The sequence below is a fragment of the Microcebus murinus genome, chromosome 23, assembly GCF_040939455.1.
Source record: "Microcebus murinus isolate Inina chromosome 23, M.murinus_Inina_mat1.0, whole genome shotgun sequence".
Lineage (NCBI taxonomy): Eukaryota > Metazoa > Chordata > Mammalia > Primates > Cheirogaleidae > Microcebus > Microcebus murinus.
The window spans coordinates 29,921,133-29,946,639 of NC_134126.1; the positions used below are offsets into that span (position 1 = coordinate 29,921,133).

At 52.1% G+C, this 25,507-nt stretch overlaps 1 protein-coding gene, 1 long non-coding RNA gene and 1 other non-coding gene across 5 annotated transcripts in view; 1 reads left to right on the forward strand and 2 right to left on the reverse strand.

The window, feature by feature from the left end:
- Positions 1 to 13,209, reverse strand: part of ATP2B4 (ATPase plasma membrane Ca2+ transporting 4) — a 99,828-nt gene extending 86,619 nt beyond the window's left edge. For 2 of the 3 annotated variants that reach the window (XM_020284343.2, XM_020284347.2), the window contains exon 1: positions 12,753 to 13,207. The gene's annotated coding sequence lies outside the window, so the exon portion shown is untranslated. Of the gene's footprint in view, positions 1 to 12,752 lie in introns of all 3 variants that reach the window. The other variant, XM_020284344.2, reaches the window with a different exon arrangement.
- Positions 13,210 to 21,619: 8,410 nt separating this feature from the next.
- Positions 21,620 to 25,237, forward strand: LOC105869283 (uncharacterized). The gene is made up of 3 exons (XR_012914514.1): positions 21,620 to 22,143; positions 23,597 to 23,699; positions 23,820 to 25,237. It is a non-coding gene; the product is annotated as an uncharacterized LOC105869283 (long non-coding RNA).
- LOC142864027 (U7 small nuclear RNA) lies at positions 24,053 to 24,114 on the reverse strand. Its single transcript, XR_012914624.1, has one exon. It is a non-coding gene; the product is annotated as a U7 small nuclear RNA (small nuclear RNA).
- Positions 25,238 to 25,507: the final 270 nt, after the last annotated feature.

Below are 25,507 nucleotides of genomic sequence, written 5' to 3' on the forward strand. Positions count from 1 at the left end.
AAGACAGCACTAGTACTGACCTCACTATTTGCTGGGAATATCCAGTGAGATAATCCAAGTTCAATACCTAGCACATAGTTAATGAATATCAGCTTGGATTGTTACTTCTATTGTTTTTTTTTTGTTTGTTTGTTTTTTTGAGACAGAGTCTCACTCTGTCACCTGGGCTAGAGTGCCGTGGCGTCAGCCTAGCTCGCAGCAACCTCAAACTCCTGGGCTCAAGCGATCCTCCTGCCTCAGCCTCCCGAGTAGCTGGGTATACAGGCATGCGCCACCATGCCCGGCTCATTTTTTCTATATATATATATATATATTTTTTTTTTTAGTTGTCCAGATAATTTCTTTCTATTTTTAGTAGAGATGGGGTCTCGCTCTTGCTCAGGCTGGTTTCGAATTTCTGACCTTGGGCAATCCACACGCCTCAGCCTCCCAGAGTGCCAGGATTACAGGTGTGAGCCACCGCGCCCCGCACTTCTTCGTCTTCTTTTTTTTTTTTTTTTATTTAGTCAATGGCAGAGAAGATTGAATGCACTTCTAACTGTTGTTATTTAACATGCACTTCTAACTGTTGTTATTTAACATGCAACAAGCGTTGCTTTAGGTCTTGATCTGGGCACAGAGAGAGGACGCAGTAAGAACAGGAGCTGGAGTGGACGGTGAGAGAACAGATGTTCTGGAGTGGGCTGGGCCATAGAGAGAAGAAACTCAAATGCGGAGTGGCACTTCAATGTATACGCAATGCTTTCACCTACAATATCTCATTTGTCCGTCACAACACTCTAGAGAGCAGATAAGAAATGATGATACTATACACACTTTTTTTTTTTTTTGACACCCAGGCTGGAGTGCAGTGGTGCCATCATAGCTCGCTGGATACACACTTTATAGATGGGGAAACTGAGGCTCAGTAAAGATGTGTACAGCAGGTACCAAATCCACTCCCTCATCCTTTGTACCACGTTGCCTCTGAAGGTAGCAGGGAAGGGGCTGGAATGAGAAGTTAGGACTGGAGGAGAAACCGGAGGGTTTCTATGGAAGTTTATTTTTTCATTCCTAAGTACCACTTGGATCCCTTCTGGGCATCCCAGCAGAGGAACGTCTCTGCCCCACCAGAGTCAGAGGCTCCGGGTGTAAGCAGAGGATCGTAAAGTCAGGCGACACCACTGGGATGCCAAGCCAAGGACTGGATAAAGCAGGCGGACCAACACCCGGCTTCAGCACCACGCCCTGGGCCAGGAGGAGGCTTCCTCGAAGAAAGGATGGGGCGAGTCCTGTGCCGTTCAGGTCACGCTCCCACTGGTCACACCAGGGGCTGCCCTGCAACGGTGTCTAAGGCCCCTCCCAGCTCAGACGCGGACGGAGTCTGGAAGTCAGAGGTCAGAGGTAACAAACAGGGAAACAAACGCAAATGCCCTGGAACGCCGCCACTGCCACGATCTCGGGATCAGGGATGGGATCGGGGCTGGCTGAAGGCCGGCGGTGCTCAGCCCCTCCTTGCCTCCTGGATACTGCTTCTCCCCACACCCCAACATAACGCCTGGCATATGGTCCCTGCTCACTTCATGTTTGCTGAATGAATAAACAAACAAGCAAATGAATGACAGATTGGCTCTGGCAATAAAACTGGCCTGTGCTATCGCGCTGTGTGCAGGCCCTGCCCTGCTCACTCTTAGACCCCAAATCAGAGCTCCGTGGCCAATCTGGCTGGGTCAGCTGCCAAGGAAGCAGCAGAGATAACAGCACTTCCCCTCCACACTTCCTCTGACCTTTCGGAGGAGCCAGACCCGAGGAAAGGCAGGGCCAAGGATGCCCGGGCAGGAGGAAGGCTCTGCCCACCCCTTCCCAGGACTGCTGCTTCCCCTGGCAGTTGTCCTGCACCTCCCCGCTCGAGGCCCACCGTGCGGGGAGGAGCCGCGGACAGGCCCATTAGCAGCGGCGCAGGGAGGAGAGCGGTGCCCAGAGTACTTCTCTTTGCATTTTCTCCAGGGCTAATGACCTTAATTGTTAATAATAGCAGCAACAATAGCAACCATGGCACGGCACCTTTGTGGTCTTGAGAAGCTTTCTTCCAAAGTGCTCCTGGCTCACAGGCTCCCTGTGCTGCGCTCGTCCCTGGAGGGACAGGGATGTCCCGTGATGTGGGCAGAGATGTCGGGTACCAGGGAGGCGAGGTGCTGCTCTGGTCACCCGGCGATGCAGTGACGGGGTCCAGGGCCCAGTCTCAGGCTCCGAGTGCATGTGGAGGAGGCCTGGCTGTGCCTCAACCCAGCCCAGCGTCTTTGCGCATGTCTCTGCGTTTCCGTCTTCTCACTTGAGAAAAAGGGAAATTGGACTATTTCTCCAGCTCTACCCACCTCAGATGCTCTGGCTCAATGAAACGAGCTGCCCTCCAGCCCACAGCCTGGCACTGCCCTCCCCACCCCCCGCACAAGGTCGGCAAGCTCCTGGAAGCGTGGGCGCCAGCTGTGCCTGGCCCAGCGTCCATCCTGACAGCTGTCCTGCGGGTGCTCCCCAGGAAGAGGGCTGCAGCACAGATGGCAGGGAGGAAACGTCCAAAAATCACCCTAACGGCCCACGAGCGCCAGCAGAGCAGGCAGGCGGCAGCGGGCCGCCACCGAGGCCAGATGCCACCCTGCCCGTGACACCAGCGCCGGCGCAGACGAAGGCTGGGAGCGTTCCGGTGGGTCGGAGCAGACAACTGCCCCCGCCGGCCAGAGCGGCTGGTTCTCCACGACGACGTTCGTTCGACGTTCGGAGTGTCGCCAGTTGGTTCCAGCAGAGAGCCCCTCCTCCCCATCTCCCCGCTCCTCTATCGCATTTATCCTTTCTCCTCCTGAGCAAGCGCCTTGGCCAAGAATGATTTCCAGTTGAACCCTGCCAAACCCTGGCCTGCCCATTCCCACCAGCACGTCTTCAGCTCCCAGCCGTCACTAGGCCACGCATCCGTGCCAGAGGGAGCTTCGAGCGTGTGTTCTGCCTCTCGTCTGCCTCTAGAAAGGAGGAAGAACAGGGCCGGTGTTTGCTATTTCCTCCTTTCTTAAAGTTTCCTCCAGCTGCAGTTTCCAAGACGTGAGGCAGGGCGTTTGGGACATACGGAGAGTGGCCTACAGATGCCGGGACTGCCCTCACTCTGCCTGGGCAGCTGCTCCAGCCGGTGACCTGGAGGGCCAATGCTAGAATCTCTCTCTCTTTTTTTTTTTTATGTTATAGTAGCTCAAATTAAGACACAAGAGGCTAGAATCTCAAGCAGACTCTGGACAAGGGCTTGGCTGATGTGTCTACCTCTGGGGCCAAAGGACTGCATGGAGAGGGAGGGCAGGCTGGCCTAGCAGCTGGCAACTTTCCCCGCATTTCTCCTGACCCAACCCAGGCTGGTTAGGTTCAGGCAAAAACCTAATCTCTCCAGCCCACAGCCTCGACTGCAATCCCTGACTTCCAGTACCTAACAACAGGAGTATCAGGTTGAACCATAAGAAATTGCTCCCTTTTTTTCCCCCCCAGGGACTATTGATTAGAGATGAAATTGCCTTTTGTAGGTCAAAAGTGGTTGCATGTTGGCAATTTCATACGGTTCAGTCTAAGAACTCTTTCTGAAGTTCTGGACTTCTCTATCTATAGCCAACATCGCTTAGTTTCCAGCTCAAGACAGAGCAGAATTAGGGCCTTGGGAGGTATTCAGTAAATGCTTGCCAAGTAGAGTTCCAGGCAGATGGAGGCGGGAAACCTTAGAACCTATTCTGCTCCCAAAGCTCATGACGGTCCAAAGGCAGAACTTTTTTTTTTTTTTTTGGTTACTTTTCTGTTGGCCATCCTGGGTAGAAGGATGGAACTTAGCTGCAGGTTGTGCTCCATTGTGCCAGGCTCCATGATAAAAGAATTTTGTTTGGGCATTGAGAGTTTTACCCCTTTGTCTTCCACAGAAGAGGAAGGTCTTGAATCAGAAGTGTCTGTACGTCCAAACTTGGTTTCAGTGCAGGAGATGAAGTCCCAGAGGTATCACTTGCCTCACTCAAGATCACACAGCAGGCAAGAGCCCAGACCACCAGGTTTCTGCAAACTCCTCCCTGTCTGCCCCTTCCAACTTCCCGGCTCCCCTGCTTTCAGGCTCCCTGGCCCAGACAGAAGGGGGACTGACTGCAGGATCTACAGTCCTCTCCTACATGAAAAGAGCCCTGAGTCAAAAGAGGCCTAGCCCCAGGGTTTCCAGGGAGAAAAGAGAGAAAAAAAAAAGCCATCCTGGAAACCCGATCTCTTTCCAGAGCCTCAACCAGACTGGGGGGGGGCAGGGGGGGAGGGGGGGCAGCGTGGTGACTGGGTCACCCACAGTGCAGCCAAGTATGCTGTCCCTGCCATCCCTGCCAAGGGGGACCTAGACAGCCTTGCTCAGCTCAGGCAGGCAGGCTCAGGGCAGGGACAGCCCAGCTCCCTCAGAATCACCTAATTAGAGAATTCTAAGGGATGCAGAAGGCAGTCAGCCACCACCTCTTGCTGCTGGGGAAGTCCTTCTCTTGCAACCTGAGACCCCTTCCTCAAAAGGTAGGGGGGAGGTTCTGGAAGTCCTCAGTCCCTAGCTTTCCTCAGCTGGCCCCATGGTGAGAGATACCTGTCATCCCACCTCCCATGTCCTGCCCAGTCCCCACCCACGTGGCCCAGCTGCTCCCACCTGGAAGGAAAGGCCTGTGGTGACAGCAGTGACTGTCTGTCCCCCCTTGGGGGGGGACTCCCTAAGGGAAACCCCTTTGTCGGGAAGACCCCTCTCTGTGCCCTGTGGGGATTCTCAGCACTCCCGACCCTACAAAATAATGCTCCTTTCGGTCAGGAGTTGGGGAAATGGGTGAGAGGAGTCCAGGAATCTAGCAGTGCTTTCTGGCGTTGACGTCTCTCACTATCTCAGTATTTTGAAAAAATTTCAAACCTGAAACACTGAAAAAAATAGTACAATAAGCAACTACAGACTCTTCACTTAGGTTCACGGATCGTTAATATTTTGTACACACTTTCTCAATGTATATATACTCACACACACATTCTTTTGTGGAACCATTTGAAAATAACTTGCAGACACTTTGCCTCTAAATACTTTTGCATAATCTCTAAGAATAAGGATATTCTCCTACAAAGCCTACATTAGCATTTATCACAGCTAAAAAAAATTACATATCATTTAATATATATTTTAAATTACCCAATTGTTCCAGGATATCTTCTATAGTCTTCTTCTTTTTTTTTTTTTACCCAGGATCCAATTAAAGTTTATGCATTACATTTGGCTATAATGTCTCTTTAGTTTCTTCTGTTCTAGACTGGTTTCCACCTCCCCATCATTCTCCCTACAACACACAATTTTTTTTTGTGCTAGTTTTCTCTGTATGGTTCCAAGTTTAGTATATGTGCTACAGAAGCGAGCACAACATACAATTTTTATGGGTTTTTTTTATGACATTCACTTTTTTGAAGAGTCTCAGTCATTTGTCATTTATAATGGTTCACACTCTGGATTTCCTCCTTCGTCTCTTCTTAATTAGGTTCAGGATAGACATTTTTGACAAGAGCATAGGAGGTGTGGCTGCACATCCTACAGCAACCTGGGGAGGCTCTTTTGTCAAATGGTCTCGCCACTGCCGATGTTTGATTACCTGGTTAAGGTGGTAAGTGCTGGCTTTCTCCATTGTAAAGACAGACTGTTCCATCTGTAAAGGGTTTGTAATCTGTGAGGTGACACACTGGGCTATAGGCTGAACCTTTCCCCCAAATGCATATGCAGAAACTTAAATCCCAGCCCTGATGGCATTAAGAGGGGGGACCTTTGGGAGGTAATTAGGTCATGAGGATGGAACCCTCCTGAATAGGATTAGTGTCCTTATAAGAAGAGACACCAGAGAGATAATGTTTCCCTCTTTCTGCCACGTGAGGATGCAATAAGAAAACAGCTGCAAACCAGGAAGAATGCCCTCATCAGACATGGAATCTGCGGGCACCTTGACAATGAACTTCCAGCCTCCGGAACCTTGAGAAATAAATGCCTGTTGTTTAAGCCACCCAGTCTACGGTGGTCTGTTGTAGCAGCCTGAACTAAAATACGGCAAGACCGACCTTTTACCCAGTGGTTTTAGCATCCGTTAGATGCGAGCTTGAATCAGCTATTACACTGGGGGCTGCCAACTGGTTGATGCAAAGTTCTGATGATGTTGGCCAAAGGGCACAAAGACCAGTTAGACAGAGGAATAAGTTTTTGAAATCTATTGCATGGCAACTACAGGTAATAATAACGTAATGCATATTTCAAAATAGGTAAGAGAGCAGATTTAAAATTTTCACATCACCAAAAAAATGATAAAGATGTGAGGTGATGATCTGATGATTAGCTTGACTTAATTATTCCAGCGTGTGTGTGTGTGTGTGTGTGTGTGTGTGTGTATCTCAAAATATCACATTGTAACCCATAAATATATACAATTGTTATTTTTCAATGAAAAATAAAAATTAAATTTAAAGAAAAGATCTACCATTACTTCCACATTTTATTAGTTGGCATTTCTTGTTTGGTTTGGTTTTTTTTTTTTTTTTTTTTGAGACAGAGTCTTGCTCTGTTGCCCAGGCTAGAGTGCCGTGGTGTCATCATAGCTCACTGTAACCTCAAATTCCTGGGCTCAAGAGATCCTCCTGCCTCGGACTCCTGAGTAGCTGGACTATATAGAGGTGTGCACCACTATGCCCTGCTAATTTTTCTATTTTTAGTAGAGACAGGGTCTTGCTCTTGCTCAGTCTGGTCTCTAGCTCCTGACCTCAAGCAGATCCTCCCACCTAGGCCTCCCAGAGTGCTAGGATTACAGGTGTGAGCTACTAGGCCTGGCCTTAGTTGGTATTTCTGTTCGGAGTTTTCCCTCCCTGCTCCTCCTCACCCCTGTTAACTGTCAGAATGGACTCAAGGAATCTTTCATATTCAGTGCATTACAATCCATTACCGCTACCCTCTTTGATGCTCAATGTGTCCCACATTTGCCTGGTGGGAGCCCCTTAAAGCCAGCTCCTGTGTCCTTTGACATGAGCTGCTCTAGCTTTCTGGCACAACACGGTTCACCTGTACTTCCCAGTCCCAGACTTGGAACCAGCCATTTCTTCAAGGAGCACTGGTTTCTTATAGTGGAAAGTGATAATTAAAAATAAAAATCTAGGTATAGTTGTGTTCACTCCTATTGGGTAGCATTGCTTCTAGACTCTTTGGGTGGACAGACCTACAAGATATACAAAAAGACCACATGGTTGGCAGGGCACAGTGGCTCACGCCTGTAATCTTGGCTCTCTGGGAGGCAGAGATGGGAGGATCCTTGGGGCTCAGGGGCTTGACACCAGCCTGAGCAACAGTGAGACCCCATCTCTACCAAAGATAAAAAAGACAAAAAACAAACGAACAAACAAAAAGACCACAGGGTTCTTCCTCCCTTCCCTCATTTTATACTTATATCTCTCTTTTTCCATAGAGAAACCCTAATTTCCATAAATATCAACATAGCTACTCATTGATCTATCCTATAATAAACAAAACAGTTTCGAATTTATGACACCAATATCTCAACCAACAGCATGCCAACAATGTAAAGTCCAAGAGCTCTTTTTTTCCTTAGAATATTAATTCCACTAAGGATATAGAATCAGAGTATTAAGCTCAAAAATTATTAAATACTTGAATGAATTCTTTCCTATGTAGTCAAATTGATATTCAGTTAGTTATTGTTTCCGTTGTGGTTGGCTTTAATTTTTGAATATGTAAAACACTTGCATGGTACAAAAATTAAAACTGTCTAAAAAGGTAAAACAAGAAAGGTCTCACTCCCATCCCTATCTCCTCCACTTGCTCCCATCCACCCCCTATAGGCAACCATGTTAGAGGATTTCTCATTTATCCTTTCTCTGTGTGTTCGCAAAAAATATTCATATTTCTCCTGCTTTCTCACCTCAAAGGGGGCATACTACCCACACTCTTCTACATCTTGCTTTTGTCACTTAATAACATATCCTAGAAATCACATTGTATCAGTTCATGGAGCTCCTACTCATTCTTTTTTTCTGTTTCTGGCTGCCTAGCACTCTGCTGTGTGGCGGTACCATCATTCATTCAACCAGTCTCTTAAGAATGGGCATTTAGGCCAGGCACGGTGGCTCATGCCTGTAATCCTAGCACTCTGGGAGGCTGAGGCGGGCGGATTGCTCGAGGTCAGGAGTTCGAAACTAGCCTGAGCAAGAGCGAGACCCCCATCTCTACTATAAATAGAAAGAAATTAATTGGCCAACTAATATATATAGAAAAAAATTAACCGGGCATGGTGGTGCATGCCTGTAGTCCCAGCTACTAGGGAGGCTGAGGCAAGAGGATTGCTTGAGCCCAGGAGTTTGAGGTTGCTGTGAGCTAGGCTGACGCCATGGCACTCTAGCCTGGGCAACAAAGAGAGACTCTGTCTCAAAAAAAAAAAAAAAAAAAAAAGAATGGGCATTTGGATAATTTCCAGTGATTTCCTATTACGAATATGCCCTACAGAAGCATCTTGTGTGGATATCTTTGTGAATGAGCATCTTCTGGATAAATTTCTTGGAGTAGGAATGCTGGGTAAATGTGTATGTAGTTTTGTTAGATGTCGCTAACTCCCCTTCCATAGGGTTGTATTGGTTTGCACTCCTGGCATTGGTTTTCCAACCCAGGTGGACCTCGTTATTCCATTTCCAGTTCATCTTCCCTGAATTCTCCCCGACATTTGTGTATGAAACTTGGGGAACTAGGGCAGAGAGAAGAAGTGATGAGGCTGAAGACCTGGGAAGCCAGAGAGGAGCTGGAGTGAAGGGAGGTGGAGGGGGGCCCTTGCCCCTGACACGTATGTCCTCATCCCCTTTTCTCTCCCACGGTCTCTCCCCTACCCCTCCACACAAAGACTGTCTCCCAACAGCCTCTTCCCTGACCGGGAGCCCTTGGCTCTGCTTCTACCCCGATGCTGCCTGGTTGTCCTCAACCCAAGTTCATGCGGGCTGAACACAGAGGACGGGCTGGAGGTGGAGGCAGAAGTAGAAGGTCCCTGTCATTTCTGTTTTAACATGCACAGAGGAAATAAGTCAGTGGAACAAGAGTGGCTCACACAAAGGAAAGAGGAAAGAGGAGACAAAGAGGGACGCTGGGAGAGGAAGCCGAGCACAACACAGGCCCTCTGGACTCCAGCCCTATTCCTGCGACCTACAGAAAAGGGAAAGGAGGGGAGAGAGGCTGTCCTCCCGCTTGACTAGGCCTCGCCTTCCTCATCCCTCCCACCCGCCAAATAGCAACTGGGGGTGACAGGGGCCAGCCTAGGGAACTAGGATGGGGAGGGAGCGCTGTCTGAGGGGCGTTCTGGGGGCACAGAATTCAGATGGCCTGAAGAATCCCCCAGGGGTGGACAGTTAGGCTCAGGGTGGGGCACTCCCCTTCAAGGTCAAACCACACATCTGGGACAATCTACTCCAAGCCCAACCGTTTATTAGGGTCCCTTTCCTCCCTTCAAAGCTCAATAGGTCTGGAATGTTCTATGCTAGATGGGCAAGGATGACCCATGTCTTTGGGTCTGAGGCCAGAAGCATTGAAAAAAGAGGAAAGGGCCCACAGAGGTTACTAAGTAAAGCCACATTCCGGAATAAGGCAGAGGAATGCTGGCACTGCTGACAGGTGGCAGCTGTGTCCTGCCAGCTGAGCCCCCGACCTCTTCCTCTCAGGACCCACCAGTCAGTGGGAGTGGGAAGAGTAAACCCCCTATTGTCCTTGCCCAGGGACCTCCACCCCCGCCCCCACCTCACTTCCTCCAGCGCCCAGACCTGGGGCAAATTCTAACTGCTTTACTTCCTACCCATAACTGGGTCCTCCCAGTTTGACTTCAGACAGACAGAGACCACAGCAATCTGACAAATCTGACTCAGCCACCCCCTCCCACCTTACCGTGGGGAGCAGGCTTCCCCCTGTGCAGAGGGGAACTGGGGGGGGGCAAGTTGGGAGCCCTCAGTTACGTGGAGGCTGAGTTCCTTGCTCCCCAAACTGCCCTTGCCTCTCTCAGAAAGCACTGACCACGTGCTCCAGTGTCCCGGGCGCTGTGCTAGGCACTGGGAGCGCAGCTGGGGGCCGGGCTGTGCTACTTGGACTTGACCTTGAATCCTGAGACACGGAGGTGGTGAACCGAAGGGAGGGGGCTGCAAGGAGCAGGCACGGCCAGGGAGGCAGGAAGCCTGGGCTCCCCAGCTCTGAGCCGGTCTCCGCGGAGTTCTCAGACTGAGGCCGCGACGGGAGGGTGGAGCCGAGCTTCGGGAGAGGCTGCTGGGCGGGAGGCTGCTGGGCGGGAGGCTGCTGGGCGGGGCGCAGAGGCTGCGGAGCGCAGAGGGGGCCCGCGGGTTGCTCCAGTCCTGGAGCCCCCTGGGGGAGGGCTGGGGCTTTGGGGTGCAAATTCCCCCTCTGGGCACACCCTGACTCAAGGCCGCAGGAGCAGGCGCCCTCCCCTCTCCCCCCCCCCCCCAGTGCAGTGCGTGCTAAACAGGGACCTGCTCCTCCTGGAGAGGCCCTCCCAAGCCTTCCAGAATCTACCCCTAGTCTGGAGGGCTGGCTGCAGGAATGGTGGCATTAGGGGCCCCCACAGTAGGAGGCCGTGGGGAGGGGGGAGCGCAGGATCTAGGGGTTATACCTCAGCAAGATGGTGGCAGGAGGATGGGGCTTTAGAGAAGAGCAAACAAATGGTTCCCCTCCCCCCTCCAGAACAAGGGCATTGACTCTGTCTTGGGGCCTCTGCCCACAGGGGAAGGCCTCGTGCCCTTCTCCGCCAGGATACAAGCAGGGAAGAGCTGCCTTGCCCTGGGTGCAGTCGGATCAATCAGAACACCTCAAAATGAAAACTGATTCCTCTTGCTCTCCCGCCCCCACCCAAGCTCTCCTCCCAGCCTTTTGCCAGCCTCAGCTGTGGCCTTTCCCAAGGCCCCAACCGAACTGGCTGGGGTGCAAGGCAGGTGTTGCCTCCCCCAGCCTGGCCCCCACACATCTGTCCGCCTCAGGGCTCATTCCCACCTCCCAGAGCACCGTCTACCCAGCTGCCACCATCCCTCCCTGCCCCAGCGCCTGCTCCCCAAGCCACCACCCCCAGCACCCCAGCGGCACCCAGCCCAACTCACAGCCTCTTCCGGCCCCCCACCTCCCAAAACCTGTCCTGCCCAGCCCCTCCGTCTAGGCCGGGCCCATCCTGGAAGGACCCCGGTCTCCTGCCTTCGTTCCAGGTAGAGGCCCCAGGGCAGACGGGCACACAGGGCAAGGGTCTCCACGTGGCAAGAGCTGGGCGAAGGGGCTGCTCTGCGGAGGGGCTCGAGGAAGGAGGCGGAGGATCTCAAGACTCCCCGCCAGACACCCCACCCAAAGGAGGAGGTGGCCCAGTAGGATGGGATTTTCTTTTGCCCTCGCCCCAGGGGCCTCCGTGGAGCCAGTTTCTTCACTTGACGTTCCTTCCCCCCACCCAGCCAGCAGGCGTCGCGTCTGCCAGTCACCGTCAGGCGGCAGGAATGCCCAGGAGGGAGGCGGCTCCGGCCCGCACAGCGCCCACTGCTCGCCCTCCACGCCCAGAAGGAGCGGAGCCACCGCACCCTCGGGGACGGGGAGGAGAGCACGAGGCGGGCTGGCCTCGGGGAGTGATGCCAGCGGCCCCATGCACCAAGAGCGCGCCAAGTATGTGAGTGAGTGTGAGAGTGAGTGAGTGCGCGCGGAGGCAGAGCGGCAAAGGCAACCCCAGCCTTCCTTTCCAGCTCTCTCGGCGGCCGGTGCAGCCACCCAAGACGCCCGCGAGCCCTGCCCGCACGCCCGGGGCCCGCGCCCAGCCGCCGAACACTGCCCGGCCCCACCATGTCCAGGCTGGAAACCGAAAACTTTTCAGCCGCACCCCCTCCTCCGTCCTCCGCGGGCCGGGCGCGGGCGGTGCCCTCCGAGACTCGCAGTTGGCTCCGGACGCTCGAGCTCACTCGAGCAGCAGCGGCGCGAGGGAACTCCCAGCTAGTCCACAGCTAATTATGGACGTGAAAGTCTGAGGATGTTTTGCAAGCGGCAGAGAGAAACTGCTGAGCAGTTTCTGCAAATCCAGAGAAATCTGCGCACTCTCCTTGCTCACGCCCCTCCGCTCCCGCATCTCGCCCCTCTCCCGGTCCCGGAGGCAGCCCCTCCTTCCAGCTAAAGATCTCTTACTTGGTTCTTTTTTTTTTTTTTTCCCATCTCTCTTTTGGGCTTTTGAGAAAGGGAACAGACGTGGAAAATATTTTTGCAACAGTTTTCCATTCTGCCTCTCGTTCCCAAGCCAAGGGGGAGGGCAGGAACGGATGGGGGGAGGCGAGGAATAAATGTTGTTGTTTTTTTCTCCTCCCCCCCCCAAGAGCTCAATTTTGGTGTGAAAAAGACAGCCCCTCCATTTCCCTGCCTCATGGCCCAGAAATAACACAAACTAGGAAAAGAAAAACAAATCACTTGTGTGATCCTATGGCTTCTCCTATGATCACACAAGTCCTGCTTCTCAGGACTGAGAACAGGAAAGAAATACAGTATTTGACAAATCTGCGCCCGCGCGCGCGCACACACACACACACACACACACAAATCCTCCAAACCCAGTTGCATGAAATATGCTAGGGAGAGGAAATTCAGGGAGTTTTAGAAGCCATAGAGAGGAAAGAAAGAAACAAAGTTTGCAAATCACGAGTCGATTCACTCTCTGCAAGCCTACCTCTCTTTCTAGCAAAGATCCAGGTTGCTCCAAGCGGGACTCTCCCTCCGGGTTTCCATGGACGGGGACAGGGCAGGGTGACCGCCCGCCGGCCTCGCAGTGTGGCGGCCACGCTAGAGACGCTGGCTTTGCTCTCTCGCCTTCGCAGCCGCGGCCGGCCGGGGAGTGGGCTGGGTCCTCGCCGAGTCCTCCCAGTGGGAAGGACCGCTCAGGATCCTGGAAGCGGAGGGTGCAGCGAGCTGGGCGGGAGTCTCCGGCCTTGCTGTCTCCGGAGGGATGGTTCCCCAGCAAGTTCGTGCCTCCCGCTCCGGCCCCCCGGCTTCGATCGGTCTCAGCAGCGGGGCTTTCTTGGGAAAACGCTTGTCATGGCAACAGCTCCAGCCAACTCGGGCCAGACTCCGGCTCGCCAGCTCTCCCCGCGCGGCGCGGGAGGGGACGGGGCGGGGCGGGCGCCGGCACGGGGCGGGACTTGGCGCGGCGCCAGACCATTACTCCACCGTTAAGGTGGCCCGGCTCGCGGCGGCCTGGCTTCCTGCCTCGTCTTAAGGGGGAATGTGGGAAGGAAAGCGAGGAATCCTCTCTGCTCTCCGCTTTCCTCCCCGCCCTCGCTCTCTCTAGGCGACCAGAAAGCTGAGGGGGGCGGGGAGTGGCTGTGGGTGGCGGCATTCAACCGTCGCTGGGTGGAGGGGGAAAAAGGAAGCTTCTTGCAGGCGGTTGGCTTCCTGCATCTCCTAACAGGCCTGCCACCTCTTACTTGGACCCAGGACCCTGAAACCCAAGTGTCAGTGGGCATTTGTGTCGTCCCCTCCCACCCTCCCACTCTCCCACCCCTGTCTGAATAGGGGGCTCGGAGGAGGGGCCGAAATGCCTTGTGTATACCCCCCAGCCCCAGCCAGGCACACACTCTTCCTCACCCGCATTTCAGTTCGCACACAGCCCGCACGTTGCTCCGTCTTGCGCTGGCTGTACCCGCCAGAGGCGCGTGGGAACAGCTGCCCACTTTGGGGTCCCAGCATGGCACCGAAAGCTTTGCATATATCATTTCTAACCCTCATGGCAACCTTGAAAGGTGCTTATTATCATCCTCGGTTGAGGAAATTGAGGATTGAATGACTGGCCCAAGGTTCCACCTCTGGTCAATGACAGAGCCAGGATTCAAGGCCAGATGGGACTGACTGCCCATGCGCTTTCTCCTACTTGCATCACACAGTCCCATCGCAATGTGCACACGCTCTGACGTCCGTGCACACCTGTACACAGCCTGTAGACCATTCATCACACCCCTGTGCCCGCACGCCCAGCAGCATTGTGCAACAGTGCCCCCCATAGATTCTGCATAGAACTTTATGGCTTTCAAGTCCAGACATGCGTCATCAGCTGGTTCACACGCTGACATAGCGTCATTGACGGATGCATTCCCACACCTACCTCAACAGAACACACTCACTCATTTTTATATGCTTATGGAGGGCAGGTTGACATACACCTCACAGGTTACAGCTGTAAGCTACGCTGCGAGGAAGGTGACTGGCCACTACTTCCCATCCTTCTTCACAGGGGTTTGGGAAAAGGCCTCTTTGATCCTACCATCCTAACCCAACACCTCACACCACACCTGTCCTCCTTTGTGGCCCTCCCTGTCCCAAGACACAGCGCCACATGCACATGGAAAAACAGAGTTATAAGACCCAGGGATTTGGTTTCCCTCCACCCATAAGCACCCTTCCCAATTTCCTAATGTTGAGGTCCTTCCTTTCCTCTATTTATTTTCCTATCCTACTCTTTCTCGATAACTCATCCACATCCTATTTCTGAGCTAGGGAAAGTTAGACAAAGGTAAAGGAACTTTCTAGAGTGTTTTGGCTGGGCTGAGAACTCAGAGCTCCTCAGCGTGGTGCTGAAGGTTGCCTGCTGCCATCTCTCCTGGGAGCCCAATCCCAAGTAAGCCCTGCCTCGATGGTGCCTCTCCTCTCCAGCCCAGCCTAGCTAGGGCTGCAGGGGTGGGGGGAGATTTTATGGAAATCTTTATAGTTTTCTATGGAAAACTATCCATGGATTGTTTCCTAAGCAATTCTTTCTTCCTAGGCATTGAAGGTCTCACCCTCAAGGCACATAAAGGACACCAAAGGTGACCTCCATTCTCATTTGCTCCCTACCCCTCTCCCAACTCCTCTGGTCCTTTCCTCCTCCCCAGGGCATGTCAGGCATAGAAATGGCACCTCGTTAGATTTTGGTAGGTCCTAGCAAAATGTCAGACTCAGGTGCCCACATCAATTGTTGGGGAAGAGATGGGGAAGGGAAGGAATCAACAGAACAGAGCTCAGATGTAATGGCTTGTCAGGCTCCTTGCTGGATGGGAACAACTTGACATTTTAGCGCCCAACGAGTGTCAGTTGCATCTTTATCATGAGCAAGCCAGTCTCTGAAATGGCTCTTTAAATGTATTAAAGTATATTTTAAGCTCATCTGCAGTGGCTGTGTGTGGAAGCGTTGCCTACCTGTTCAGTAAACTTGTCTTGGGGGAATTACAATGTAGACCAGATGTATGGTCCCATTAAGGAGGAAGTCTGCTCCGGCTGGCCTGTGGGGGCTGGGGACTGATGTCCCTTCACAGCTGATTACTGTTTGAAAGGTAAGACCTTCATCAAAAACTCCCTGGATTCCAGGGAGACAGGCCGTGCAGGAGAGGTGCTGTCAAAAGAGGCTCTGATGGCTGCCCCACCTCTGGTTGGCTGGGATTCATGGGCAGGCAGGATTGTGACTTCTATGGTGGCTGTAGGTCCTCCCTTCTCTCAGAGCAGTGCTCCCCCCTTGACTGGCTGAGTGGTTGTGGGATGAGGGAAGAGGAATCCCCCTTATACTTCATTGCCACCCCCAAGCCCCCTGCAGACGGGAGGTGGCCAGTGTGACCCCAGGGGAACAGTAGCCTGACCTCTGCAGCCGAGCTGGCTGCTGTGGCAGCTTGTTTCCTGGAAACCCAGAACCCTCGGTGCCTTGTTTCCTCCAGCAGCAGGTTTGAGGTCTAGAACGGGTAAAAAAATAAATCTATCCATAAAAATAACCACAAGATGTGGGAAAATGGAGTTGGTCCCCCGGGGGCAGGAGGGAGGACACTGCCGCTGGCACAGGACAGACGTTCACGGCAGGCTGTTCTGCAGGCTCCGCTCAGCCTCTGCACAGTCCCTCTTCTCCCTGTCCTCCTGCTGACCTTACGGGCTCCCTGCCCTTTAGCTGTAGCCTTGCTCTCCTTAGCCAGGTGTGCTGGCCCCCCCAGCAGGTCCGTCTCTGCAGGCGTGCGTCACTGTGGACCCTGTCCCCTGCTCACTTGAAGAAAGTGCAATCGGCGCTCTCTGCCTTACATGTTTAACAGAGTATGTTCCTATGCGTCTTGACAGCTCCACCTTGAGCCCCCCAGACCCCCTCATCTCCCCTGAATGCAAATGGCATCACTCCCTGTTTGGGTGTCTACTGTTTCTGTCTTGTCTAGAACGGCGACCCTCCTCTCTGCGCCCACCAGTTCTTTAGGGTGATCTTGCTCCTCCTCCTCCTACAAACTTTCATTGTATTACAGGTCCTACCCCCACCCGACCCAAGCTGAGCCAATCACATCCTTTCTTGGGATTTTTTAAACTAAAAGTCAAAGAGAGAACAAGGCCTGGTTCCAGCAGTGAACACCGTGAGCACAGTGAGGAGAGAGGCTCTGGAAGCTTCAGGGGCTGTGTTCCCGGGTCCCCGCCTGGGGAAGAGGCCCCGGCAGGAAAGTCCCCAGCTCGAAGGCAGAGAGGGGCAGAGGGGAAGCTGGGCAGCGAGCGCTGGCAGCATTGGAGACAGTTGTGCCGCATTTCCTACTGTACCCTTGCCTTTCCTACGCTCGAGTTGCATGACTCATTATGCTTGCCTACACTAGAGGAAACTGGGTTTTTTGGTCACTTGTACTAAGTAGTATAGAAATGCAATATAGAGAGTAATATCAAGAGTCCCTCTCTGCAAGGCTTCTTGGGCGTGGCTCTGGGTAAACTGAAAGATTAAAAAGAAAGTAATATAGAAACTCATTGAGCTAGTACCTACGATGTAGGTAGACTCATTTCAGTGCATTTTATTCATGCAATAAGTGTTACTGAACACTTATTATTCAATTCAGTAGACATTTGTTGAATGTCTACTGTGTCTACATCCACTGGGCCCAGATGAGGTATACAGAGGTACTAAGCTTACAGTATAGTTGGGCTGGGGGAAGATGTGTTCATAGAATAAACAACTACAATAGAAGGTGGCGCTATAGTTATTCTTTTTTTTTTTAGACAGAGTCTCACTCTATTGCCTGGGCTAGAGTGCCATGGTGTTAGCCTAGCTCACAGCAACCTCAAACTCCTGGGCTCAAGCGATCCTCCTGCCTCAGCCTCCCCAGTAGCTGGAACTACAGGCATGCGCCACCGTTCCCGGCTAATTTTTTCTATGTATATTAGTTGGCCAATTAAGTTCTTTCTATTTTTACAGTAGAGACAGGGTCTCGCTCTTGCTCAGGCTGGTTTCGAACTCCTGACCTCAAGCAATCCACCCACCTCGGCCTCCCAGAGTGCTAGGATTTACAGGCGTGAGCCACTGCACCCGGCCTTTTTTACATATATATTTTTAAGACTAGTCAAGTGCAGTGGTAGGAAGGGGAAAGTAGTAGAACAAGAAATTCCTTCTGTAACTGACTGTGAACAATCAGATGAGATAACTCACTGCCTTCGGACCAGCCTTAGGTAGTACTTGTTAAAAGATGAAATATTAAAACACTTCTTTGGAAATTCCAGGGACTGATTATTTTGGATAAGGATATTAGAAGGCTCTAGGAAGGAGAAAATATTTGGAAGTACCTGAAAATCTTTGAAGAGCAAGCTGCAGACTGTTTGGGGTGAGGGGCAGGGGTGGAGCGGGGCAGGGAGGGGAGGGATGGAAGGAATGTGTGGATGTAGAAAGAACACAGAGGACAGGCTGGGAGGTGGTTTGGGTCCCATCTGTGGGGGGCCCTGAGTGGCCTAAGTGGGTCTGTGCTCAGCAGGCTGGCTGTGACGCCGTGTGCAGGGTAGCTTGGAAGCCGAGAGGGATAATCTAGGTGCAGCGTGATGCTGAGCAAGGTTATAGAACACAGTCATATATAACATACTGTGTTTCCCCGAAAATAAGACCTACCCACAAAATAAGCCCTAGCAGGATTTCTAAGCATTTGCGCAATAGAAGCCCCACCCCGAAAATAAGCCCTAGTGACGGGCGTGGCTGCGCAGCGCATCTGCACAACCCGTGCATTTCATTGTGGAGCCAGAAGGAAGACGAGCAGCGCTTCTCCTCTGCCCCGTGAGAGCCCCATGGCTCGACGTGAGAGATCGGGGCCAGTGGTTCTAAAGGAAATAGAGTTGCAAGAAATTCAGGATGGAATTTGGGGTTTGGAGAGTGATGATGATGTTCCAGAAGAAGACGACTTCACTCTATTTGAATAAATGTAGATTGTTGTACCGTACTTTAAAAAAATAACACATCCCCTGAAAATAAGCCCAAGGGTGTCTCCTTGAGGAAAAATAAATATAAGATTCTGTCTTATTTTGGGGGAAACATGGTATGCTTTCCATATATATAATGTATATAACATATCCTTGCCTTCCAGAAGCCTCTGAGCTAGTGTGGAGACGCATAAAGAATGAAGTACATGATTAAGTCTAAAACTTGGATCACAGTATAAAAAAACCCACGAAAGCGCAGCAAAAGGGAAGCGGAAGAGACGGGCTGGAGCCTTTGAGGAAGGCTTCTCGGTTGGCGGGCCTGCCTCTGGCCTCTGAAATTCTTCCCAGGGTCTTTCTTCCCACTGCCCTGCAGAGCAGGCCTGGGGAGGGCTGAAGGCAGGGCATTTATCCAAGTAACATCTGCCTCCAAGCCCTTTGTCTGTTCTTGTCCCGCATAACCCAGGGCAAAGGTTCTGATGGGGAGGAAAGGGGATCCAGGAAGACAGCTTGGGAAACAGAATTTAGCCGCAGGTTGGCCCCAAAGGCTGGGTGAGCTCTGGCTGGGGGCTGGGGTAAGAATGCCAGGCAGAGATACCGAGGCAGAAGTCCGTGGACTTGGCCCAGGCCCTTGGGAACCCAGATGGCCGGGGTTGACCCTCCAGGACATTCTCATCTACAATTAAAGCAAGTGGCTCTCAAATCCAGAGGGAGGACTGCTTCGGGAACCAGGCGGGGAGGACTCTGCTCAAGGAAGACAATAATGATGTCAGCTTGGGGGAATCTCAGGAAGATAAGGATGGACACTTCAGGCTGTGTGCGTAAGAGCAACAAGCAGATAGCAGCTGCTGTCTCTGCAGCAGTAACAACAGCAAGCTGGGCTGTTTCTCCGCTGCGGGCACCTTGCTGGGCTGTCCCCCAGGAGGCCTACTCCCAGCTCACCCCCTTGCCGAGTGTGGGTGGCCACCAGCCACAACCGACACTTCCATTTCTCCCACTTCCTGGGATGCCTGTGGAGAGGACTGGATGGAACCGCCTTTGCTGAGATCATCAGAAAGTGTGTCTGAACCTGCAAGGGTGGAATGCAGGATTAAATCAAAGGGCGCTTTCTCTGCTGGCTCCAGGAGCTGGTCTCAGAGGACCACCTTGTCACTGCACTGCAGAGGTCTTTATGGCTCAACTTCTGTTCATCGGGATTTTTGTTCTTTGTGTACTGCTGGCTTCGTGCTCTGATTCTGGCAATAACGAGGGTGAGTGGGGTTGCCGAGAGCCCCATTTTACTCTGCGATCTCAGGCAGATGTCCTGTCGCAGGAAGGGCAAGCCAGGCAGGGGGAGCATGTGTTCTCAGGAAGAACCTGTGCGCCGGGCTGGGTTCTCATGGAGGGACCGACTGTCTCTTCCTCATCTTCATGTCCCCGTGACTAGCACATCGGGGCCAATCTGGTGCGTCCTGTTAAATGAAGGAGTACAGAATTTGACATGGGAAAACCCAAAATAGAGGAGGCGAAGGTCAGAAGCATCTTTTTGAGTCAGGGCCTTTGACGAGATGCAGAATTAGTTTGGGATTTACTTGGGAGCATATTTTGCTGCCCTAATTTCACTCTGGTTCAATAGTTTTGGAAGCTGCAGTGGTTTGGCTTTAATTTCACTTTGAACTCATTAACTAGGTGTTTGTTGTTGTTGTTGTTTTAACTGAAGTTTGGTTCATGATTTGCTTTTCTAACAAAATATTTGTCTCTCATTTGTTTCAGGGTAGAGCAAATTAGTGCCAGTTAAAAATAGTTTTTGGTTAATGGTTGTGCTCCATAGAGGAAGTGAGTGTGGAGTGAAGAGAGCAAGTGATGATTTTTAAATTTAATTTTGAATCCTCATTAGAGTGTTAGCTTTGCCCTAAGTACTCATTAAGTTTTAAAAAGAAGATCAAAGGAACCTCAGTTGGAAGGACACTTCCCGGCCCCATGCTAGACAGGAAGAGTTTACAACTCATCCCATCTCAGACGCCCCCCCCCCTTCCAGAGGCTTTAATAGTTCTGTGTTTGCGCAGTACTTGCAGTTCACAATGTGCTCTTTCTACAGAGAATGCTTAATTTGATCCCTATAATAGTCTCATATGATAGGAAGAATACAGCATGAGTTATTATTCCCATTTTATAGTTGGTGGAAACTGAGGCTCGGAAAGGTTGACTAAATTGTTTGGTATCACACATTCCATGGCAGGAAGATGACAGAAGTCCTCTGACTGCTGGCCCGAGGCAGGGCCCCTTGCCCTGAGCTGACAGCCTTTCTCCCCCTCCCTGCCCCAGGCCAATGCTTCAGGCTTCAGGGTCCATGGACTTGGGAGTGCCAGGACGGTGGCCCTGGCTGGGAGGGGCTTCGGGGAAGGGGGGTGGCAGTGGAACCTGTTTGCATTCCAGGAACTGCATTTCAGCCTTTCTGGTTCTCTGACACCAGGGCCTGGATTCCAGAAATTCCCCTTCCCTTGGCTTTGATTCTCACCTGGGCGAGACCACAGAAGGAGGCTCTCCGAAAACCTACAGTGGAATTTGGTTTTTTAGGGGAGGCTCAGGCAGGATCTAGCCACTCTCAGTCTCTCCATTATCTGAGCAGCTCCTCGCCCGTCTTTGCGACCCTCTCCTTCCAAACACACACCCGACCCCAAGGCTCAGGCTGTGCGCTTACCCCCCAGCCACTCATCCAACTAATATTGAGCCCTACTATGTGCCCAACAGGGAACAAGCCACTTTACTTGCATTGATCGCCTTTCACTTTCAAAGTCCTGAGAAGTAGGTGTCATTATGCCAATTCCATGAGGAATGAAGCCCAGAGAGTACTGATACCCAGTAAGAGAGGGAGTGGGGCCCAGAGAGACCCGGCCCAGAGTGTCTTAAATGTCCCTCAAGGCTCTGTCCGTCTCGCTCAGTCTAACAGCTTCCAGAAGGCAGGAAGGAGGATGGCGGGCCTGCCTGTGCCCACTGCAGAGGCTCTTAGTCGATGGAGGGAAGAGGATAACACTCTCTGTGCTTAACCTGGGGCGTGGGCAGGCTGGGGAGAGGGGGAGCATGGCAATGGGGGCAGACCCAAAAGTGAACAGAAGGGTCACGAGGGCTGCAGTGGGCGAATGTTTAAAAAATCTCTCACTACCCAACAACTTCCTGCCCCACTCTGCTCCTGACTCCTCTGAGTCTCTCCAGACCTCTGGAGAAAGGAGGCCCCCTGTGCTCTTGGGAAGCCACTCAGTCCTGTCCCCACTGGCAAGCAGCACTGCAGATGGCTCAACAAACGGGGGATCCTCTGAGATCCTGCAGCCGCCTCGGGTCATGTCGCTCAACTCTGGTTTGTTAGAAGCGAGCAGATTCGTCCCCAGCCCTACCTTAGTCCTGACTGCCGATTCTCTTTGGGGCACCCCCAGAAACAAAACGAGGGCAGCGACTGAGGTCTTCGGCATTTTAAGGCTTTTGCTGAGTCTTCCCCACTCCAGACTGACGTTTGTGGCCCGGAGCTCTAGCTTAGGGTCCCTTTTGCTGCTGGAACTGGGTGAGAGGTGCCTGCCGGAGCCAAGGCAGAGGTGGGGGGGGGGAATTGCCACCATCTGGATTCATCTGCCTTCTTAGGGTCTTCTTCGGGGACTTGGTGGCTGGTAGGGGGGAGTAAGTCTGTAGGCAGGAAACGCTAATCGCTAATCGGTGCATGTCTTGTGGAGGGGTGTGGCTTGTCCGCTGGTAGCCACAGACATGTTTATTTGTGGTTTGCTGAGGGGCCTTTGCAGACGCTGTGTTTTCCCAGGCCCCCGTGGGCTCCCCATGGCTGTGGCATCCGGGGACACGTGGGGGGTGCCGTGAGATGCCTGTGCCACCTGGCCGATTGATTCGAGAGGAAGGCTAAGGGCAGCACCCTGAGCCAGGATCCTTGGGTAAGTCGGAAACACGGAGGTACCTTCTGGAATGGTGGGCTCCTTGCCCCGCGGGGACCTCCGCAGGCCCTGTGGTTCTCCCCTCCACATTCCAGGCGGGAGGGCTCCTGCTACTGCCCCAACAGCAGCTGGTTCTCAATCAAGACCGGTTTCTGGAGAAGGTGATTCCACAGCTTTGCGGGGACACACCCTTTCCCCGTGGGCCACTCCCGATGTCGCTGGGAGGCCCAGGCCTCCATCCCTGCACTTTCCATGGGTCATGGAGGCTGCAGCAAGCCCTGGGGTCCACCGTGACCGGACCACCTGCTTCAGGACCATAGGGTGCCACTCGCCGCCTGAGGTCACAGTGCATCGAGCTGCAACTTCTGCCTGGTAATCGCCCACACAGTGAAGTGGCGATACCGTGATTATCACCTCCGTGCGATAACCAGCCCCATAATAACCAGCCTATTGTGCGTCTTGCCTGACGAAGGCTGAGGAATTATAGTCACAAATAACTGTGGCTCAGATCCACTTGTGCAGCAGCCCCTCGAGACTCGGTTCACGTGTCACCTCCCCTGAGAAGCCTCCCTGAGTCCCCTCTCCAAAACCCAGGTTAGGAGCCCTCGAGGGCTTCCAGAGTGTTTGGAGTTAACCTCCGTTAAGTGCTTGCTGTGCACCATGATGTCTGTCTATTGTGCCTCGTGCCCACTAGACTCCGGACTCCTGGAGGGCGAAGGCATCCTACTCATTTTTGTATTTCTGGTGTCTGGCAGGGTCCCTGGCATAACAGGTGCCTGATAATGATTACAGCGAGAATGAAAGATGGAACCCACGTGAACGAACATATAGTGCTAGTGGTGCTTGAGAGTCAGCGATCCGTCACAAGAAAGAATATTCTAAACAACTGATAGAATTTCAGAGGCAGGTGGGCCAGGAACCTGTTCCCTAGGGGCCTTTGAGAAGGAGCAACATGCCTGGCCGGGCGCGGTGGCTCACGCCTGTAATCCTAGCACTCTGGGAGACCAAGGCCGCGGATTGCTCAAGGTCAGGAGTTCGAGACCAGCCTGAGCAAGAGCGAGACCCCGGTCTCTACTATAAATAGAAAGAGATTAATTGGCCAACTAATATATATAGAAAAAATGAGCCGGGCATGGTGGCGCATGCCTGTAGTCCCAGCTACTCGGGAGGCTGAGGCAGGAGGATCACTTGAGCCCAGGAGTCTGAGGTTGCTGTGAGCTAGGCCGACGCCACGGCACTCACTCTAGCCCAGGCAACAAAGCGAGACTCTGTCTCAAAAAAAAAAAAAAAAAGCCACCTGCCCGGTGTGGGCTAATCTTGGGTTCTGCAAGGCCTGGGGACAGGGCTATGGGTTTTGACCCCCTTAAAAACCACAGATGCCAAGCAAGGAAGAAAGAGGAGGGTCGGCGACTCTCCCTCTAGGACCCCAGCCTCCTCCCTCCCCCGTTTCTAGGCGCCTGTGGACATGATAAACGTTGAAACGCTCATAATCCTTTGAGATGGCAAGTCCTGGCGGAGCATCTACCCACCATCCAACATACACTTCCGAGCGTCAGGTACTGTGCTGGAGTTTTGGTTACGCTGTTGTGCCCACCACACCTTGCGGGGTACTACCACTGTCATTTTATAGATTCACCCACCAGCTTCCAACCCACATTTTCTGTTCCCTCACTCAGGTTTCCATCCCTTCCACCCCAGCCTGTGGCCGGGGATATTTCTCTCATCTTCCCGTCACACCACAAAAAAAAACCCTTCTCTGTCCAGCGCCGAAGTTCCCTCGGCCTCCATCCCAACAATCTCAACCCTAAGTCGTCAGACCTCCTGAATTATGAAAACTAGAATTTTCCAGTAGTTTCTTTCTTTTTTTTTTTCCTTTTTAAATTTTTTTTTAAATTTTGATATTTTGGGGAGGGGTCTTCCGGGGAGGACTGGAAAAACTGCTAGACACGTTGTAAAAGAGCTGTAACGCTTCAAGTAATTTCTGCCTCTTTTGGACACCCAGGAGAGATGACTGTTTCTGGCTAAACAGTCTTCTTTTTTTAAACTCCATTTCAAAAGTTTTAGAATTGATATATGATGGTTGTATATATTTTGGGGGCACACGTGATATTTTGATACCTGTATACAGCGTGTAATGATCAAATCAGGGCCATTGAGAAATCCATCACCACAAACATTTATCTTTTCTTTGTGTTGGGATCATTATGATTCTTCTCTTTAAGCTATTTTGAAATATACAATAAATTATTAACTATGATTTCCCTACTGTGCTATTGAATAGTAGAACGTATTCCTTCTGTCTCACTGTATCTTCATTTTTCTTGAACTCACAGTTTTTCCCTAATGCTTTGTGGACAGATCAATGCCCTGACTTCATGCCAGGCTCTGTTTGAAGACTGGGAGACAAAGGTGGATAACATTGAGCTCTGGTTCTTGGACAGCCAAGAATCTGTCAGAAATTTTTCATGTCAGGCCAAGCAAAGTGGCTCGCCCTTGTAATCCCAGCACTTTGGGGAGCTGAGGTGGGAGGATGGCTAGAGGCCAGGAGTTTGAGACCAGCCTGAGCAACAGGCAGGCATGGGGGTGCACGATGCACACCTGTAGTCCACGCCACTTGGAAGGCTGAGGCAGGAGAATTGATTGAGCTCAGGAGTTCGAGGCTGCAGTGAGCTATGATCGTGCCACTGCACTCCAGTCTGGGCGACAGAGAGGGGGAGAAAATTAAAAAAGAAGTTCTTCATGTCATCCATCTATTTGAGTGTTTACCTAGCCCCGACACATGCTTTAGTGGCTGACTGGGTGCCGCTGATTCAAGATCAGGCTCCGCGGTCATCTGTAGTCTTGTCTGCATCTGGTAGCAGCACTCTGACTTTTAGGAACGATCACTGGTCTGTCATGCTAAGCATGTGCAGTGTTGGAGCAGTCGACTCCACCCCGGGCTCCAGGAATGTGCACATAACTCAAAGCAGGCCATGAGACTCAATTCTGGGTCTTGGGTTGAAACTACCACCGGCAGAATTGAAACCAGGGGGGTGCACACCTGGAGCTGCTGGGGCCGCCCTGCCCACGCCTGCCTGAGAGTGGAGTCGACGTAGAGCCCAGCGATGAGCTGAGGCGAAACCAGTTCTGCCCACATCCTGCGAGCCCTGTATGGAGCCGGGCCTCACACACACATGAATTTTGCTCAAGCCAGTTACAGTTAGGTTTCTCTTAATTGCAATGGAAAAAATCTTGACTACTATTAGACCCAAGGCCCATATTCAAAATAATAAATGCCATTTATTGCAGAAGTCCTTTATACAGATTACCTCATTTAGTGCTTAAAACCTCCCTATGACATAAGCACTATTATTATTCCCCATTT